This window comes from Coregonus clupeaformis, chromosome 21 (assembly GCF_020615455.1).
Source record: "Coregonus clupeaformis isolate EN_2021a chromosome 21, ASM2061545v1, whole genome shotgun sequence".
Classification (NCBI taxonomy): Eukaryota; Metazoa; Chordata; class Actinopteri; order Salmoniformes; family Salmonidae; genus Coregonus; species Coregonus clupeaformis.
Genome location: NC_059212.1, coordinates 57,900,550 through 57,919,782, shown reverse-complemented (window position 1 = coordinate 57,919,782; position 19,233 = coordinate 57,900,550). Strand labels below are relative to the sequence as shown.

The 19,233-nt window shown below is 45.5% G+C and overlaps 2 pseudogenes; both read left to right on the top strand.

Moving 5' to 3' along the window:
- Positions 1-657: 657 nt before the first annotated feature.
- On the top strand, positions 658-2,926 carry LOC121534520 (annotated as a pseudogene).
- Positions 2,927-9,983: 7,057 nt separating this feature from the next.
- On the top strand, positions 9,984-18,073 carry LOC121534519 (annotated as a pseudogene).
- The last annotated feature ends 1,160 nt before the right edge of the window (positions 18,074-19,233 follow it).

Genomic DNA, 19,233 nt, shown 5'->3' with positions numbered 1-19,233 from the left:
GAGACTGACTTTATGACCCAAATTATCAAATTTACACTTTGTAGTACATTTTGACACTAGGATAACTGTTTCTGACTCAAATCGATGCCACATTCCAAGGGATTTGTTGCTTTTTAAAGTTGCTCTTTAACACTAATGCAGTCAGTTCTAGTTTTAATGTAAGCAGTCCCCCAAGGAGGAAAAATCATGGTTTACCGGTCCCTGGTATCTTAAAAGTTGAACACTGTTATAGTACAATGTTAGTATTAGTTAAGAACAGCTGACATGTTGTAAGGGTTATGTGTCCATGCCCCACAGTGTGGACAGAGCCACTCAACATCTTTTTCACACCCATGCAACTTTTTTGGAACTCTCTTTGTTATTGGTGTATTAACAAGCTAAAACTCCACCCATACAAAACCTGCTGACTAGGTCCTGTGTAAATTGTATTTTCAACCAGCCACTATTCGGAAATAACACTGATCACATTTTTTCCCACGTTTACAGAGTTAGTTTCATCAGCTGTTGTATAATATTATACAAAACACAGGTAAAACAGAATTTTGACTGCACTGGGCCTATAAGGTTCCAGGGTATGTCAGTATATTAAGGGATTTTATTTCACACAATCACACCTACTAAAGTTCTCTCTCTCATTCTCTCTCTCTCTCGCTCTCTCTTAACGGTACCACCATCGTTCGAGGTACGTTGAACACTTTGGCGGACCTAAGACATTCTGGGTTTGGTCGTCACTTGCCCAGGCATGGACTCAAGCTCCAGTTCTGGTTTGCCAAGAATTACATCAACTTTGACATCATGGGTGAAAAGGTTGCAAGATACAACCCCAACAAGGGGGGCTTTGATTTCCATCCCTTCCAGAACAGACCGGAGTGGGACTGCTACAATGTGACCACAACAAGATATGCAAGTATATCTGTAATTTACAGCAATATTCTGCTCCCAGATGACATCTACCCATACTATATAGTGGGCAACCATGTTGCCTTCCTCAGTATGTCAGAAAAGACTTTGCTGGTGACCAAGACGACAGCAACATGGACCGCCTCATCATCAGTCCAGATGGGACTGTGGAAAAGGTCTATGTGACCCAGCATGACGATGACGGTCAGAGTTTTGACCCTGACAACACCTACCGCGTCACCAGGGGTCTGCTCAAAGCTGCCTAAGTTCCTGAAACAGGCAGGCTATAACAACCGCCAGCCAATCATATACAGTGGGGAAAAAAAGTATTTAGTCAGCCACCAATTGTGCAAGTTCTCCCACTTAAAAAAGATGAGAGAGGCCTGTAATTTTCATCGAGGTACACGTCAACTATGACAGACAAATTGAGAAATTTTTTTCTCCAGAAAATCACATTGTAGGATTTTTTTATGAATTTATTTGCAAATTATGGTGGAAAATAAGTATTTGGTCACCTACAAACAAGCAAGATTTCTGGCTCTCACAGACCTGTAACTTCTTCTTTACGAGGCTCCTCTGTCCTCCACTCGTTACCTGTATTAATGGCACCTGTTTGAACTTGTTATCAGTATAAAAAGACACCTGTCCACAACCTCAAACAGTCACACTCCAAACTCCACTATGGCCAAGACCAAAGAGCTGTCAAAGGACACCAGAAACAAAATTGTAGACCTGCACCAGGCTGGGAAGACTGAATCTGCAATAGGTAAGCAGCTTGGTTTGAAGAAATCAACTGTGGGAGCAATTATTAGGAAATGGAAGACATACAAGACCACTGATAATCTCCCTCGATCTGGGGCTCCACGCAAGATCTCACCCCGTGGGGTCAAAATGATCACAAGAACGGTGAGCAAAAATCCCAGAACCACACGGGGGACCTTGTGAATGACCTGCAGAGAGCTGGGACCAAAGTAACAAAGCCTACCATCAGTAACACACTACGCCGCCAGGGACTCAAATCCTGCAGTGCCAGACGTGTCCCCCTGCTTAAGCCAGTACATGTCCAGGCCCGTCTGAAGTTTGCTAGAGTGCATTTGGATGATCCAGAAGAGGATTGGGAGAATGTCATATGGTCAGATGAAACCAAAATAGAACTTTTTGGTAAAAACTCAACTCGTCGTGTTTGGAGGACAAAGAATGCTGAGTTGCATCCAAAGAACACCATACCTACTGTAAAGCATGGGGGTGGAAACATCATGCTTTGGGGCTGTTTTTCTGCAAAGGAACCAGGACGACTGATCCGTGTAAAGGAAAGAATGAATGGGGCCATGTATCGTGAGATTTTGAGTGAAAACCTCCTTCCATTAGCAAGGGCATTGAAGATGAAACGTGGCTGGGTCTTTCAGCATGACAATGATCCCAAACACACCGCCTGGGCAACGAAGGAGTGGCTTCGTAAGAAGCATTTCAAGGTCCTGGAGTGGCCTAGCCAGTCTCCAGATCTCAACCCCATAGAAAATCTTTGGAGGGAGTTGAAAATCCATGTTGCCCAGCGACAGCCCCCAAAACATCACTGTTCTAGAGGAGATCTGCATGGAGGAATGGGCCAAAATACCAGCAACAGTGTGTGAAAACCCTGTGAAGACTTACAGAAAACGTTTGATCTGTGTCATTGCCAACAAAGGGTATTTAACAAAGTATTGAGAAACTTTTGTTATTGACTAAATACTTATTTTCCACCATAATTTGCAAATAAATTCATTAAAAATCCTACAATGTGATTTTCTGGATTTTTTTCCTCATTTTGTCTGTCATAGTTGACGTGTACCTAAAACAGGCCTCTCTCATCTTTTTAAGTGGGAGAACTTGCACAATTGGTGGCTGACTAAATACTTTTTTTCCCCACTGTACATGAATGATTATGAGAGCATTCTGAGTGATTTTGAAGACTTCTGTAGACTGTAGTGTAGTACAGATCTCAGTAACCATGATTCCACTATTAATCTGATTCTGAAGTGAAAGGACAGGACAGGAAAACAGCAGTATAGTTTTGCTTAGCCTTTTTCAATCTGTATTATGTAGGTAACTGATTGTATTTTAATTGTATGCTGTTGTAACCCCCTCCTGTCTTCTTCATTGTTTTGTCATTTAGCTTTTTCATGTTGAAATTGATTTTTGAATAAAGAATTATCTATTTACCATTACTATGCTATTGGTAATACAAAAAATATAAATATTTTCTATACAACATTATTGTATGTGTGTGCGAATTGTGTCAAACCACCCATCAACTGAAAACAAGAAAAAGTGGACTACCATTCACAGCTGAGCTCACTCAGTTTAAAAAAAATATATATACTGTATATATCAAGAGAGGCCAAACGCTCGCTGGCTTCCCTTGAATTCAATTCTAGGGGCGGCAACAATGTCATACTCTTCTTCTTTTTTTGTGTGTGTGTATTTTACCCCCTTTTTTTAATCTTGTCTCATCAGCACAACTCCCCGACGCGCTCAGGAGGCGAAGGTCGAGTCATGCATCCTCCGAAACAACACCCGCCCTCTTAACCCGGAAGCCAGCCGCACTAATGTGTCAGAGGAAACACTGTTCAACTGATGTCAGCCTGCAGGCACACGGCCTGCCACAAGGAGTCGCTAGAGTGCGATGAGCCAAGTAAAGCCTCCCCGGCCAAACCCTCCCCTAACCCGGACGACACTGGGCCAATTGTGCGCCAACCTATGAGACTCCCGGTCACAGCCAGTTGTGATACAGCCCAGGATCGAACCTGGGTCTGTAGTGACGCCTCTAGCTCTGCGATGCAGTGCCTTAGACCACTGCGCCACTCGGGAGGCCCCTGTCATACACTTTTTGAACAGAAAGCATCAGATAGATATAGATTTTGGGGAAGCCTGGCTTACATTTACATTTACATTTTAGTCGTTTAGCAGACATTTTATCCAGAATAGACTTTCTGTCAGTGTATTCAACTAAGGTAAGTAAGACCACAACATATGACAGTCATTGCAAGTAAAATGTTCCTCAATAAAACAGCGATCAGCTACATCAGTGCTAAGAAAACACACATGAGTGTTAGTGAAAGAGAAGTACAACAGTAAGGTTTTAGATGTTTGTGTTAAAACTAAACTAGAAAATGAAATGATTCACAAAGTATGGATTTGTGTAGCCTATTACATGAGCCCTTAAAACCACACTCCTTCATTTGTGTATACCCTCAAAGAGAAGGTCACATTCTACAACATGCACACACAATGAGCTGTGAAAACAGCACAATATAGTTTATGACAATGCAAAGTCATCAATAGAATACAACCCTTATCGTTCCTAATGGTCATAACGTTGCGGCCATGAAAGGAGAATTATGACACTCAGACAATGAGTTTATGATAATGACTTCTCAAATTAACTTTCAGTGAGGTCAGAAATGTAATTTCTCCAGTTTATAGATTTCAGGTCATTTGAAATGTGTTAATGTTTCACTTTGGATATACAACTGGAGACATTGAGTGTTTGACTCCAGGTGTATATTCATCAACAAGGAGGAAATGAAAATAAACTGATAACACATAAGAGTCTTTTATGGTATTTTATTATCAGAGAATGTAGTGAACCATGGTATGGTACTAATAAAGTACTCTCTTATCTTATGGACTTATGGGGACAGAGATTAATTTAACCCTCAGAGCACCAGAATTCCATAACTACTAGAATGGCCATGAAGTTCAAATGACGTTGATATTTCAATTGTAGAAATATTCAATAATAAATAATACATTGGTCAATTAATGCATGTATTATGTTAAAATAGGTCATAAGAATCCTTAGGACACCAAATATAAATTGTAATCAGTCAGAAAATGTATTGATGAATCTAAAAGCACATAGACTGTAAATACTCAAATAAGATTTTCTGACTATAAGACAACAGTTGCTTGCCCAGCTGGCCCATCCAAACTACTGTATATTGAAACTAATTTCACATATCATAATAGATGTGGCCTAAAGACCAGATTAAATTGACAGTAGTCTGATGGGTGACAATATTATAAATGGTCAAATAGAGTATGTGTCACGACTTCCTCCAAATCTGCCTCCTCTCCTTGTTCGGGCAGGCTTCGGCGTTCGTCGTCACTGGCCTTCTAGCCACTGCCGCTCCTCATCTCATCATCATGGCTAGCCTGCCATGTTAACCTTCGACCAGCTGGTGGACATGGCCATCCAGTTGGACAATCTGCTGCAGAGATGGTTGTCCTTCTAGAGCTCAGGTACATCATGTATCCATTTATCATCCTTGAGATGTTTCTACAACTTGATTGGAGTCCACCTGTGGTAAATTCAAGTGATTGGACATGATTTGGAAAGGCACACACCTTTCTATATAAGGTCCCACAATTGACGGTGCATGTCAGAGCAAAAACCAAGCCATGAGGTCCAATGAATTGTCCGTAGAGCTCAGAGACAGGATTGTGTCGAGGCACAGATCTGGGGAAGGGTACCAAAAAATGTCTGCAGAATTGAAAGTCCCCAAGAACACAAGAAGTTTGGAACCACCAAGACTATTCCTAGAGCTGGCCGCCCGGCCAAACTGATCAATCGTGGAAGAAGGGACTTGGTCAGGGAGGTGACCAAGAACCCGATTGTCACTCTGACAGAGCTCCAGTGTTCCTCTGTGGAGATGGAAGAACCTTCCAGAAGGACAACCATCTCTGCAGCACTCCACCAATCAGGCCTTTATGGTAGAGTGGCCAGACGGAAGCCACTCCTCAGTAAAAGGCACATGACAGCCCGCTTGGAATCTCCCAAAAGGCACCTAAAGGACTCAGACCATGAGAAACAAGATTCTCTGGTCTGATGAAATCAAGATTGAACTCTTTGGCCTAAATGCCAAGCGTCACGTCTGGAGGAAACCTGGCACCATCCCTACGGTGAAGCATGGTGGTTGCAGCATCATTCTGTGGGGATGTTGTTCAGGGGCAGACTGCCCCAGATCGAGGGAGATTATCAGTGGTCTTGTATGTCTTCCATTTCCTAATAATTGCTCCCACAGTTGATTTCTTCAAACCAAGCTGCTTACCTATTGCAGATTCAGTCTTCCCAGCCTGGTGCAGGTCTACAATTTTGTTTCTGGTGTCCTTTGACAGCTCTTTGTTCTTGGCCATAGTGGAGTTTGGAGTGTGACTGTTTGAGGTTTACAGTGTCTTTTATACTGATAACAAGTTCAAACAGGTGCCATTAATACAGGTAACGAGTGGAGGACAGAGGAGCCTCTTAAAGAAGAAGTTACAGGTCTGTGAGAGCCAGAAATCTTGCTTGTTTGTAGGTGACCAAATACTTATTTTCCACCATAATTTGCAAATAAATTCATTAAAAATCCTACAATGTGATTTTCTGGATTTCTTTTTCTCAATTTGTCTGTCATAGTTGACGTGTACCTATGATGAAAATTACAGGCCTCTCTAATCTTTTTAAGTGGGAGAACTTGCACAATTGGTGGCTGACTAAATACTTTTTTCCCCCACCGTATATTGGCCATATACCACAAACCCCTGATGTGCCTTATTGCTATTATTAACTGGTTACCAATGTAATTAGAGCAGTACAAATAAAGGTTTTACCTAGATGGGTGTAACATTGTATAGCTGTGAAATAATAAAACGACGAACAGGTGGATGCATATGCCAGCTGCAGACCTGGCGCCACAGGCGTTTGATTTGCATAGGTGGGCCCGTTTTTACACGACTACCATTTCAACTGAAATTAAAAAGTAAACAAAGGACGCTACAACAACTTCACCTTGTGAAGACTTACAGAAAACGTTTGACCTGTGTCATTGCCAACAAAGGGTATATAACAAAGTATTGAGAAACTTTTGTTATTGACCAAATACTTATTTTCCACCATAATTTGCAAATAAATTCATTAAAAATCCTACAATGTGATTTTCTGTATTTTTTTTCTCAATTTGTCTGTCATAGTTGACATGTACCTATGATGAAAATTACAGGCCTCTCTCATCTTTTTAAGTGGGAGAACTTGCACAATTGGTGGCTGACTAAATACTTTTTTTCCCCACTGTATATACACAGTGAGGGAAAATAGTATTTGATCCCCTGCTGATTTTGTACGTTTGTCCACTGACAAAGAAATGATCAGTCTATAATTTTAATGGTAGGTTTATTTGAACAGTGAGAGACAGAATAACAACAACAAAATCCAGAAAACGCATGTCAAAAATGTTGTAAATTGATTTGCATTTTAATGAGGGAAATAAGTATTTGACCCCCTCTCAATCAGAAAGATTTCTGGCTCCCAGGTGTTTTTTATACAGGTAACGAGCTGAGATTAGGAGCACACTCTTAAAGGGAGTGCTCCTAATCTCAGCTTGTTACCTGTATAAAAGACACCTGTCCACAGAAGCAATCAATCAATCAGATTCCAAACTCTTCACCATGGCCAAGACCAAAGAGCTCTCCAAGGATGTCAGGGACAAGATTGTGAGACCTACACAAGGCTGGAATGGGCTACAAGACCATCGCCAAGCAGCTTGGTGAGAAGGTGACAACAGTTGGTGCGATTATTCGCAAATGGAAGAAACACAAAAGAACTGTCAATCTCCCTCGGCCTGGGGCTCCATGCAAGATCTCACCTCGTGGAGTTGCAATGATCATGAGAACGGTGAGGAATCAGCCCAGAACTACACGGGCGGATCTTGTCAATGATCTCAAGGCAGCTGGAACTATAGTCACCAAGAAAACAATTGGTAACACACTACGCCGTGAAGGACTGAAATCCTGCAGCGCCCGCAAGGTCCCCCTGCTCAAGAAAGCACATATACAGGGCCGTCTGAAGTTTGCCAATGAACATCTGAATGATTCAGAGGAGAACTGGGTGAAAGTGTTGTGGTCAGATGAGACCAAAATGGAGCTTTTTGGCATCAACTCAACTCGCAGTGTTTGGAGGAGGAGGAATGCTGCCTATGACCCCAAGAACACCATCCCCACCGTCAAACATGGAGGTGGAAACATTATGCTTTGGGGGTGTTTTTCTTTTAAGTGGACAGGACAACTTCACCGCATCAAAGGGACAATGGACGGGGCGGGGGGCATGTATCAAATCTTTGGTGAGAACCTCCTTCTCTCAGCCAGGGCATTGAAAATGGGTAGTGGATGGGTATTCCAGCATGACAATGACCCAAAACACACGGCCAAGGCAACAAAGGAGTGGCTCAAGAAGAAGCGCATTAAGGTCCTGGAGTGGCCTACCCAGTCTCCAGACCTTAATCCCATAGAAAATCTGTGGAGGGAGCTGAAGGTTCGAGTTGCCAAACGTCAGCCTCAAAACCTTAATGACTTGGAGAAGATCTGCAAAGAGGAGTGGGACAAAATCCCTCCTGAGATGTGTGCAAACCTGGTGGCCAACCACAAGAAACGTCTGACCTCTGTGATTGCCAACAAGGGTTTTGCCACCAAGTACTAAGTCATGTTTTGCAGAGGGGTCAAATACTTATTTCCCTCATTAAAATGCAAATCAATTTATAACATTTTTGACATGCGTTTTTCAGGATTATTTTGTTGTTATTCTGTCTCTCACTGTTCAAATAAACCTACCATTAAAATTATAGACTGATCATTTCTTTGTCAGTGGGCAAACGTACAAAATCAGCAGGGGATCAAATACTTTTTCCCTCACTGTATACAGTGAGGAAAAAAAGTATTTGATCCCATGCTGATTTTGTAAGAAGCAGAAAAACACCCCCCAAAGCATAATGTTTCCACCTCCATGTTTGACGGTGGGGATGGTGTTCTTGGGGTCATAGGCAGCATTCCTCCTCCTCCAAACACGGCGAGTTGAGTTGATGCCAAAGAGCTCGATTTTGGTCTCATCTGACCACAACACTTTCACACAGTTCTCCTCTGAATCATTCAGATGTTCATTGGCAAACTTCAGACGGCCCTGTATATGTGCTTTCTTGAGCAGGGGGGACCTTGCGTGCGCTGCAGGATTTCAGTCCTTCACGGCGTAGTGTGTTACCAATTGTTTTCTTGGTGACTATGGTCCCAGCTGCCTTGAGATCATTGACAAGATCCTCCCGTGTAATTCTGGGCTGATTGCTCACCGTTCTCATGATCATTGCAACTCCACGAGGTGAGATCTTGCATGGAGCCCCAGGCCGAGGGAGATTGACAGTACTTTTGTGTTTCTTCCATTTGCGAATAATCACACACACTGTTGTCACCTTCTCACCAAGCTGCTTGGCGATGGTCTTGTAGCCCATTCCAGCCTTGTGTAGGTCTACAATCTTGTCCCTGACATCCTTGGAGAGCTCTTTGGTCTTGGCCATGGTGAAGAGTTTGGAATCTGATTGATTGATTGCTTCTGTGGACAGGTGTCTTTTATACAGGTAACAAGCTGAGATTAGGAGCACTCCCTCTAAGAGTGTGCTCTTAATCTCAGCTCGTTACCTGTATAAAAGACACCTGGGAGCCAGAAATCTTTCTGATTGAGAGGGGGTCAAATACTTATTTCCCTCATTAAAATGTAAATCAATTTATAACATTTTTGACATACGTTTTTCAGGATTTTTTTGTTGTTATTCTGTCTCTCTCTGTTCAAATAAACCTACCATTAAAATTATAGACTGATCATTTCTTTGTCAGTAGGCAAATGTACAAAATCAGCAGGGGATCAAATACTTTTTTCCCTCACTGTATGTATATATTATATATTTGCGAGAGAAAAAAACATATGGGGGATTGGAAGTGATGCAGACAATTACATTGATGGAAGTTACAATCTATCTGCAATATTAAAGCTGATCTACCCCCCAAACATTTTTTTTAACCCGTTGTGACGCACGGGTGTTCCAAATTCCGTTTTAGATGAGACTGACTTTATGACCCAAATTATCCAATTTACACTTTGTAGTACATTTTGACACTAGGATAACTGTTTCTGACTCAAATCGATGCCACATTCCAAGGGATTTGTTGCTTTTTAAAGTTGCTCTTTAACACTAATGCAGTCAGTTCTAGTTTTAATGTAAGCAGTCCCCCAAGGAGGAAAAATCATGGTTTACCGGTCCCTGGTATCTTAAAAGTTGAACACTGTTATAGTACAATGTTAGTATTAGTTAAGAACAGCTGACATGTTGTAAGGGTTATGTGTCCATGCCCCACAGTGTGGACAGAGCCACTCAACATATTTTTCACACCCATGCAACTTTTTTGGAACTCTCTTTGTTATTGGTGTATTAACAAGCTAAAACTCCACCCATACAAAACCTGCTGACTAGGTCCTGTGTAAATTGTATTTTCAACCAGCCACTATTCGGAAATAACACTGATCACATTTTTTCCCACGTTTACAGAGTTAGTTTCATCAGCTGTTGTATAATATTATACAAAACACAGGTAAAACAGAATTTTGACTGCACTGGGCCTATAAGGTTCCAGGGTATGTCAGTATATTAAGGGATTTTATTTCACACAATCACACCTACTAAAGTTCTCTCTCTCTTTCTCTCTCTCTCTCGCTCTCTCTTAAGGGTACCACCATCGTTCGAGGTACGTTGAACACTTTGGCGGACCTAAGACATTCTGGGTTTGGTCGTCACTTGCCCAGGCATGGACTCAAGCTCCAGTTCTGGTTTGCCAAGAATTACATCAACTTTGACATCATGGGTGAAAAGGTTGCAAGATACAACCCCAACGAGGGGGGCTTTGATTTCCATCCCTTCCAGAACAGACCGGAGTGGGACTGCTACAATGTGACCACAACAAGATATGCAAGTATATCTGTAATTTACAGCAATATTCTGCTCCCAGATGACATCTACCCATACTATATAGTGGGCAACCATGTTGCCTTCCTCAGTATGTCAGAAAAGACTTTGCTGGTGACCAAGACGACAGCAACATGGACCGCCTCATCATCAGTCTGCGTCCAGATGGGACTGTGGAAAAGGTCTATGTGACCCAGCATGACGATGACGGTCAGAGTTTTGACCCTGACAACACCTACCGCGTCACCAGGGGTCTGCTCAAAGCTGCCTAAGTTCCTGAAACAGGCAGGCTATAACAACCGCCAGCCAATCATATACAGTGGGGAAAAAAAGTATTTAGTCAGCCACCAATTGTGCAAGTTCTCCCACTTAAAAAGATGAGAGAGGCCTGTAATTTTCATCGAGGTACACGTCAACTATGACAGACAAATTGAGAATTTTTTTCTCCAGAAAATCACATTGTAGGATTTTTTATGAATTTATTTGCAAATTATGGTGGAAAATAAGTATTTGGTCACCTACAAACAAGCAAGATTTCTGGCTCTCACAGACCTGTAACTTCTTCTTTACGAGGCTCCTCTGTCCTCCACTCGTTACCTGTATTAATGGCACCTGTTTGAACTTGTTATCAGTATAAAAAGACACCTGTCCACAACCTCAAACAGTCACACTCCAAACTCCACTATGGCCAAGACCAAAGAGCTGTCAAAGGACACCAGAAACAAAATTGTAGACCTGCACCAGGCTGGGAAGACTGAATCTGCAATAGGTAAGCAGCTTGGTTTGAAGAAATCAACTGTGGGAGCAATTATTAGGAAATGGAAGACATACAAGACCACTGATAATCTCCCTCGATCTGGGGCTCCACGCAAGATCTCACCCCGTGGGGTCAAAATGATCACAAGAACGGTGAGCAAAAATCCCAGAACCACACGGGGGGACCTTGTGAATGACCTGCAGAGAGCTGGGACCAAAGTAACAAAGCCTACCATCAGTAACACACTACGCCGCCAGGGACTCAAATCCTGCAGTGCCAGACGTGTCCCCCTGCTTAAGCCAGTACATGTCCAGGCCCGTCTGAAGTTTGCTAGAGTGCATTTGGATGATCCAGAAGAGGATTGGGAGAATGTCATATGGTCAGATGAAACCAAAATAGAACTTTTTGGTAAAAACTCAACTCGTCGTGTTTGGAGGACAAAGAATGCTGAGTTGCATCCAAAGAACACCATACCTACTGTAAAGCATGGGGGTGGAAACTGTCAGCTTCCTGCCTCCTGTTTGTCTCCGGGCCTCTAGAGGTCATCTGTGTTCCCCTCTGCCTTAGTTCTTCCTCGTGTGTCCTAATTAGCTTGATCCAGGTCACCTGTGCCTTGTTTCCCCTTGTGTATTTTAGCTGTGTGTTTTCCCCTTGTTTCTCACTTGGTTATTGAGTCCTGGCTATGTGTCTCCTGCTTTGTTCCACCGTGTCTTTCCAAGTAAGGTTTTCTAAGTTATCTTTAGTTTGTTTTTCTCCCCTCGTGGAGTTATTTTGTTTTGCCTCCTGTTTTGTTAACATACCTCTTTCTGAGAAGAACTTGTGTTGGACTATTTGTGAATGGCGAAGAACCTTTGTTTTTACATTAAATCTACTGGCCTGGAGTATTGCCTTGGGTGTTTCATTTGGGTCCTACTACACCTCCTCTGTGGCTAAGGGTATTACCCCCCAGCTCTCCACATCTGAGACCGGAGTTCTAGCACGGCTTGTGACAGAATAACCAAGTCAATCATGGACCCAGAAACACTCAGTTCCCAGGACCTGTTGGCGGTGATCACTCGACATGAGGCTTCTTTCCAGCGCCATGAAGCCGTTCTCAGCCGACAAGAGGAGCTGATGGCTAGACATTCTCAACTCCTGGCCGAAATGATGAGTTCCCTTCACCAGCTCTTTGAACGCCTCCTTGGTCCTCTCCCTTCCCCCAGGTCACCTCCCAGTGACGACAGGCCTTCTCGGTTGACGGAGCCCCGACTACCACCTCCCAAGCCCTTTTCTGGGGATCCAAGCTCTTGCCAGGGTTTCCTCACCCAATGCTCCCTCACCTTCGAGCTCCAATCCTCAAGTTTTCCCACAGACCGTTCCAAGATTGCCTACATCATTACCCTTCTTTCAGACAAGGCGCTCGCCTGGGCCTCTGCGGTGTGGCAGTCCCAGGAGGCCTGTTGTGATTCCCACGCTGCATTTGTAGAAGAGTTCAAGCGGGTGTTCGATCATCCTGTCAGTGGGCGGGAGGCTTCCAAGCGCCTACTGTCTCTCCGTCAGGGCTCCCGAAGCACGGCAGATTTCGCCATTGATTTTCGGACCATAGCAGCAAGGAGCGGATGGAATGATGAAGCGCTGAGGGTCTGCTTTCAGGGAGGGTTATCTGAGCCCCTTCAAGATGAGTTAGCCACCCGAGAACCAGCTGGAGATCTCGAGTCCCTCATAGCCATCCGCCTGGCCATCCGCCTGGACAATCGTCTAAGAGAGCGGAGAACGGCTCGCCGCCAGGTGTCTCAGTCCCAAGTTCCTCGGAGCAGCTCTGTTTCTCCTGTTTGGACTCCGTCATTCAGAGCTTCCCCGGCTCCTGAACTGCTCCAGGATTCCCCGGAGAGCATGCAGTTAGGCCGTTCCAGGCTTTCTCCCAATGAAAGGGAACGTCGCATGAGGGAGCGTCGGTGCCTCTACTGCGGGGTTGCCGGCCACTTCCGATCCACTTGCCCCGAGCTTTCGGGAAACGCCAGTCCCCGCCCAGCTACAGGAGGGCTGTGATGGGGAGAATTAGAGCTCCTCCTACTAACGCTGTCCTGGCTATTCCAGCCACTCTGTCCTGGGAGGGCCACCAGCATCGGGTCCAGGCTATGATCGATTCCGGTGCCGCAGGTGATTTCCTGGATGTAACCTTGGCTAAGGAACTTAAGATCCCTACCCAACTACTTCCTCATCCCCAGGCAGTTACAGCCTTAGATGGCAGACCTCTGGAACCAGGAAAGGTTACAGAGGCGACTCAGTCCCTGCGACTTACCATCTCTCAACACCAGCAGGAGGAAACCTTCTATCTCATTGACTCTCCCGAGTATCCTATTATCCTGGGTCACCCTTGGCTATGCAGACATAATCCCCAGATCGACTGGCCTACTGGCACCATTCTAAGCTGGGGTCCCACTTGCCAACTCACCTGCATGCTTCAGAGTCCCTCAGCCCCTAGTACCCAGTTTCAAGAGTCTGTTGACGTCTCCCTAGTCCCCAGTGTTTACCATCGGTTCAAGGCTGTGTTCAGCAAGGCCCGGGCTACTTCCTTACCGCCTCATCGCACGTATGACTGTGCCATTGATCTACTCCCTGGGTGCTGCCCTCCTAGAGGTCGGATCTTTTCCTTGTCCTCCCCGAGCACGCAGCTATGGACACCTACATTAAGGAGTCCTTGGCAGCCGGCCTCATCCATGCCTCTACTTCCCCGGCTGGGGCGGGCTTCTTTTTGTTGAAAAGAAGGACGGCGGTCTTAGGCCTTGTATTGATTACCGGGGACTCAACAAGATCACGGTTCGGAATCGATATCCTCTTCCTCTCATGGCCACTGCTTTTGAGCTGCTTCAAGGGGGCTTCCATTTTTTCTAAACTGGATCTCCGCAATGCTTACCATCTCGTGCGGATCCGGCAAGGTGACGAATGGAAGACGGCGTTCAACACGCCCACGGGGCACTATGAATATCGGGTGATGCCGTTCGGGCTCACCAATGCCCCCGCAGTATTCCAAGCCCTGATTAATGATGTTCTCCGGGATATGCTTAATCTGTTCGTCTTCGTGTACCTGGACGATATCCTCATCTTCTCGAGGTCACTGAAGGAGCATGAGGGGCATGTTAGCCGGGTTCTCCAGAGGCTCCTTGACAATCACCTCTATGTTAAACCTGAGAAGTGTGAATTTCATGTTTCTCAGACTCAGTTTCTCGGGTTTATTGTCACTCCCGGGCACCTAGAGATGGATCCCAAGAAGGTCGAGCGGTCCGCAGCTGGCCCACACCTGCCACGGTCAAGGAGGTTCAACGGTTCATTGGCTTTTCTAACTTCTATCGGAAGTTCATCAAGAATTTCAGCTCAGTGGTAGCCCCCTTGACGACGCTTACCAAGGGAGGAGGGACCAAGGTTCACTGGGGTCCGGAAGCAGCAGGGGCCTTCGAGGATCTCAAGCGCCGCTTCACGTCTGCTCCGATTCTGGTGACTCCTGACCCAGAAAGACCTTTCGTGGTGGAGGTGGACGCCTCAGAGGTGGGGGTGGGAGCCGTCCTGTCACAGAGGGGTGAGGATGGGAGATTACACCCTTGTGCCTTCATGTCTCGCCGCCTGTCTGAGGCCGAGCGCAACTACCACGTGGGGGATCTAGGAGTTGCTTGCAGTAAAACTGGCCTTGGAAGAGTGGCGCCATTGGCTTGAGGGGGCTCAGCACCCGTTCCAGGTTCTCACAGACCACAAGAACCTGGAATATCTCCAACAGGCTAAGCGGATGAACCCTCGGCAAGCACGATGGTCCCTTTTCTTTAATCGATTCCAGTTCCTCCTGTCTTACCGACCTGGCACCAAGAACGTCAAGCCGGATGCCCTGTCTCGAGCCTATTCTCCCGAGGTACAAGAGAAGCCCTTGGCATCGATTATTCCGAGGTCTAGGATCGTCGCACCTCTTCAGTGGGAACTAGAAAGAGGGGTACGAGAAGCCCTTGTCCATGAGCCCGATCCAGGCGGTGGTCCTGCCGGTCGCCTGTCGTTCCTCTCTCTGTTCGGGCCCGCGTCTTGCAGTGGGGTCATGAGTCGCCCTTGACATGCCATCCAGGCAGTGCTCGCACACTGGAATTCCTCCGACGGCGGTTTTGGTGGCCGTCCATCAAGAAGGACGTGCAGGTCTATGTTGAGGCCTGCCCGGTGTGCAACCAGGGAAAGTCGACGCGCCAGCGACCCCAGGGACTGCTCCATCCCTTACCTATTCCTCGAAGGCCATGGTCACACCTTTCTCTGGACTTTGTTACGGGACTTCCTCCATCCCAGAATAACACCGTCATCCTAGTGATCGTTGACCGGTTCTCTAAGGCTGCCCGGTTTATTCCCCTGCCCAAGCTGCCCTCGGCTAAGGAGACTGCTGAGCTCCTCATGAACCATGTCTTCCGGATATTTGGCATTCCCCTGGACGTGGTCTCTGACCGAGGTCCCCAATTCTCGTCCCGGTTTTGGGGGGCCTTCTGCAGGCTTATTGGGGCCACAGCCAGCCTATCGTCAGGGTTCCATCCAGAGTCTAATGGCCAAACGGAACGGATTAATCAGGATCTGGAGACCACCCTGCGGTGTATGGCGGCCAGTAATCCCACGTCTTGGGCCACCTATATCATTTGGGCTGAATATGCCCACAACACCCTCCAGTCTTCAGCCACCGGATTGTCCCCCTTCGAATGCCAGTTCGGTTACAACCCTCCATTATTTCCAGAGGAAGAGGCGCAAGTTGGTGTTCCCTCGGCCCAGCGCTTTGTCCAACGCTGTAGGCGGACCTGGAAGAAGGCCAGGTGTATCCTCCTTCGGACCTCCCAGAGATACCAAAGTCAGGCTAATCGACACCGCCGGACGGCCCCTAGTTTCCGAGCTGGTCAGAGAGTTTGGTTGGCCACTAAGAACCTGCCCCTCCGGGTCGAATCCAAGAAGCTTTCCCAGAGATACATCGGCCCTTTCCGCATTGCTAGAAAGGTTAACCCTGTTTCGTATCGTTTGGTTCTGCCTCGCTCCCTTAGAGTTAACCCCACTTTCCATGTTTCACTCCTTAAACCTGTCTTGTCTTCTCCTTTTGCCCCCCCACGCAGACCCCCGCCACCTCCCAGGATCATTGACGGCCAGCCAGCCTACACAGTCCGCCGGATACTGGACTCCCGGAGGGTCCAGAACTCTCTGCAGTATCTGGTGGACTGGGAGGGCTACGGGCCAGAGGAGCGCTCCTGGGTTCCAGCCAGGGACATCCTGGACCCAGGTTTGATCCGAGATTTTCGCACCCTGGGGCCGGGGTGTTCTGGAAGGAACGTCAGGAGTCGTTCCTAGAGGAGGGGGTCCTGTCAGCTTCCTGCCTCCTGTTTGTCTCCGGGCCTCTAGAGGTCATCTGTGTTCCCCTCTGCCTTAGTTCTTCCTCATGTGTCCTAATTAGCTTGATCCAGGTCACCTGTGCCTTGTTTCCCCTTGTGTATTTTAGCTGTGTGTTTTCCCCTTGTTTCTCACTTGGTTATTGAGTCCTGGCTATGTGTCTCCTGCTTTGTTCCACCGTGTCTTTCCAAGTAAGGTTTTCTAAGTTATCTTTAGTTTGTTTTTCTCCCCTCGTGGAGTTATTTTGTTTTGCCTCCTGTTTTGTTAACATACCTCTTTCTGAGAAGAACTTGTGTTGGACTATTTGTGAATGGCGAAGAACCTTTGTTTTTACATTAAATCTACTGGCCTGGAGTATTGCCTTGGGTGTTTCATTTGGGTCCTACTACACCTCCTCTGTGGCTAAGGGGTATTACCCCCAGCTCTCCACATCTGAGACCGGAGTTCTAGCACGGCTTGTGACAGGAAACATCATGCTTTGGGGCTGTTTTTCTGCAAAGGAACCAGGACGACTGATCCGTGTAAAGGAAAGAATGAATGGGGCCATGTATCGTGAGATTTTGAGTGAAAACCTCCTTCCATTAGCAAGGGCATTGAAGATGAAACGTGGCTGGGTCTTTCAGCATGACAATGATCCCAAACACACCGCCTGGGCAACGAAGGAGTGGCTTCGTAAGAAGCATTTCAAGGTCCTGGAGTGGCCTAGCCAGTCTCCAGATCTCAACCCCATAGAAAATCTTTGGAGGGAGTTGAAAATCCATGTTGCCCAGCGACAGCCCCAAAACATCACTGTTCTAGAGGAGATCTGCATGGAGGAATGGGCCAAAATACCAGCAACAGTGTGTGAAAACCCTGTGAAGACTTACAGAAAACGTTTGATCTGTGTCATTGCCAACAAAGGGTATTTAACAAAGTATTGAGAAACTTTTGTTATTGACTAAATACTTATTTTCCACCATAATTTGCAAATAAATTCATTAAAAATCCTACAATGTGATTTTCTGGATTTTTTTTCCTCATTTTGTCTGTCATAGTTGACGTGTACCTATGATGAAAATTACAGGCCTCTCTCATCTTTTTAAGTGGGAGAACTTGCACAATTGGTGGCTGACTAAATACTTTTTTTCCCCACTGTACATGAATGATTATGAGAGCATTCTGAGTGATTTTGAAGACTTCTGTAGACTGTAGTGTAGTACAGATCTCAGTAACCATGATTCCACTATTAATCTGATTCTGAAGTGAAAGGACAGGACAGGAAAACAGCAGTATAGTTTTGCTTAGCCTTTTTCAATCTGTATTATGTAGGTAACTGATTGTATTTTAATTGTATGCTGTTGTAACCCCCTCCTGTCTTCTTCATTGTTTTGTCATTTAGCTTTTTCATGTTGAAATTGATTTTTGAATAAAGAATTATCTATTTACCATTACTATGCTATTGGTAATACAAAAAATATAAATATTTTCTATACAACATTATTGTATGTGTGTGCGAATTGTGTCAAACCACCCATCAACTGAAAACAAGAAAAAGTGGACTACCATTCACAGCTGAGCTCACTCAGTTTTAAAAAAAAATATATACTGTATATATCAAGAGAGGCCAAACGCTCGCTGGCTTCCCTTGAATTCAATTCTAGGGGCGGCAACAATGTCATACTCTTCTTCTTTTTTTGTGTGTGTGTATTTTACCCCCTTTTTTTAATCTTGTCTCATCAGCACAACTCCCCGACGCGCTCAGGAGGCGAAGGTCGAGTCATGCATCCTCCGAAACAACACCCGCCCTCTTAACCCGGAAGCCAGCCGCACTAATGTGTCAGAGGAAACACTGTTCAACTGATGTCAGCCTGCAGGCACACGGCCTGCCACAAGGAGTCGCTAGAGTGCGATGAGCCAAGTAAAGCCTCCCCGGCCAAACCCTCCCCTAACCCGGACGACACTGGGCCAATTGTGCGCCGACCTATGAGACTCCCGGTCACAGCCAGTTGTGATACAGCCCAGGATCGAACCTGGGTCTGTAGTGACGCCTCTAGCTCTGCGATGCAGTGCCTTAGACCACTGCGCCACTCGGGAGGCCCCTGTCATACACTTTTTGAACAGAAAGCATCAGATAGATATAGATTTTGGGGAAGCCTGGCTTACATTTACATTTACATTTTAGTCGTTTAGCAGACATTTTATCCAGAATAGACTTTCTGTCAGTGTATTCAACTAAGGTAAGTAAGACCACAACATATGACAGTCATTGCAAGTAAAATGTTCCTCAATAAAACAGCGATCAGCTACATCAGTGCTAAGAAAACACACATGAGTGTTAGTGAAAGAGAAGTACAACAGTAAGGTTTTAGATGTTTGTGTTAAAACTAAACTAGAAAATGAAATGATTCACAAAGTATGGATTTGTGTAGCCTA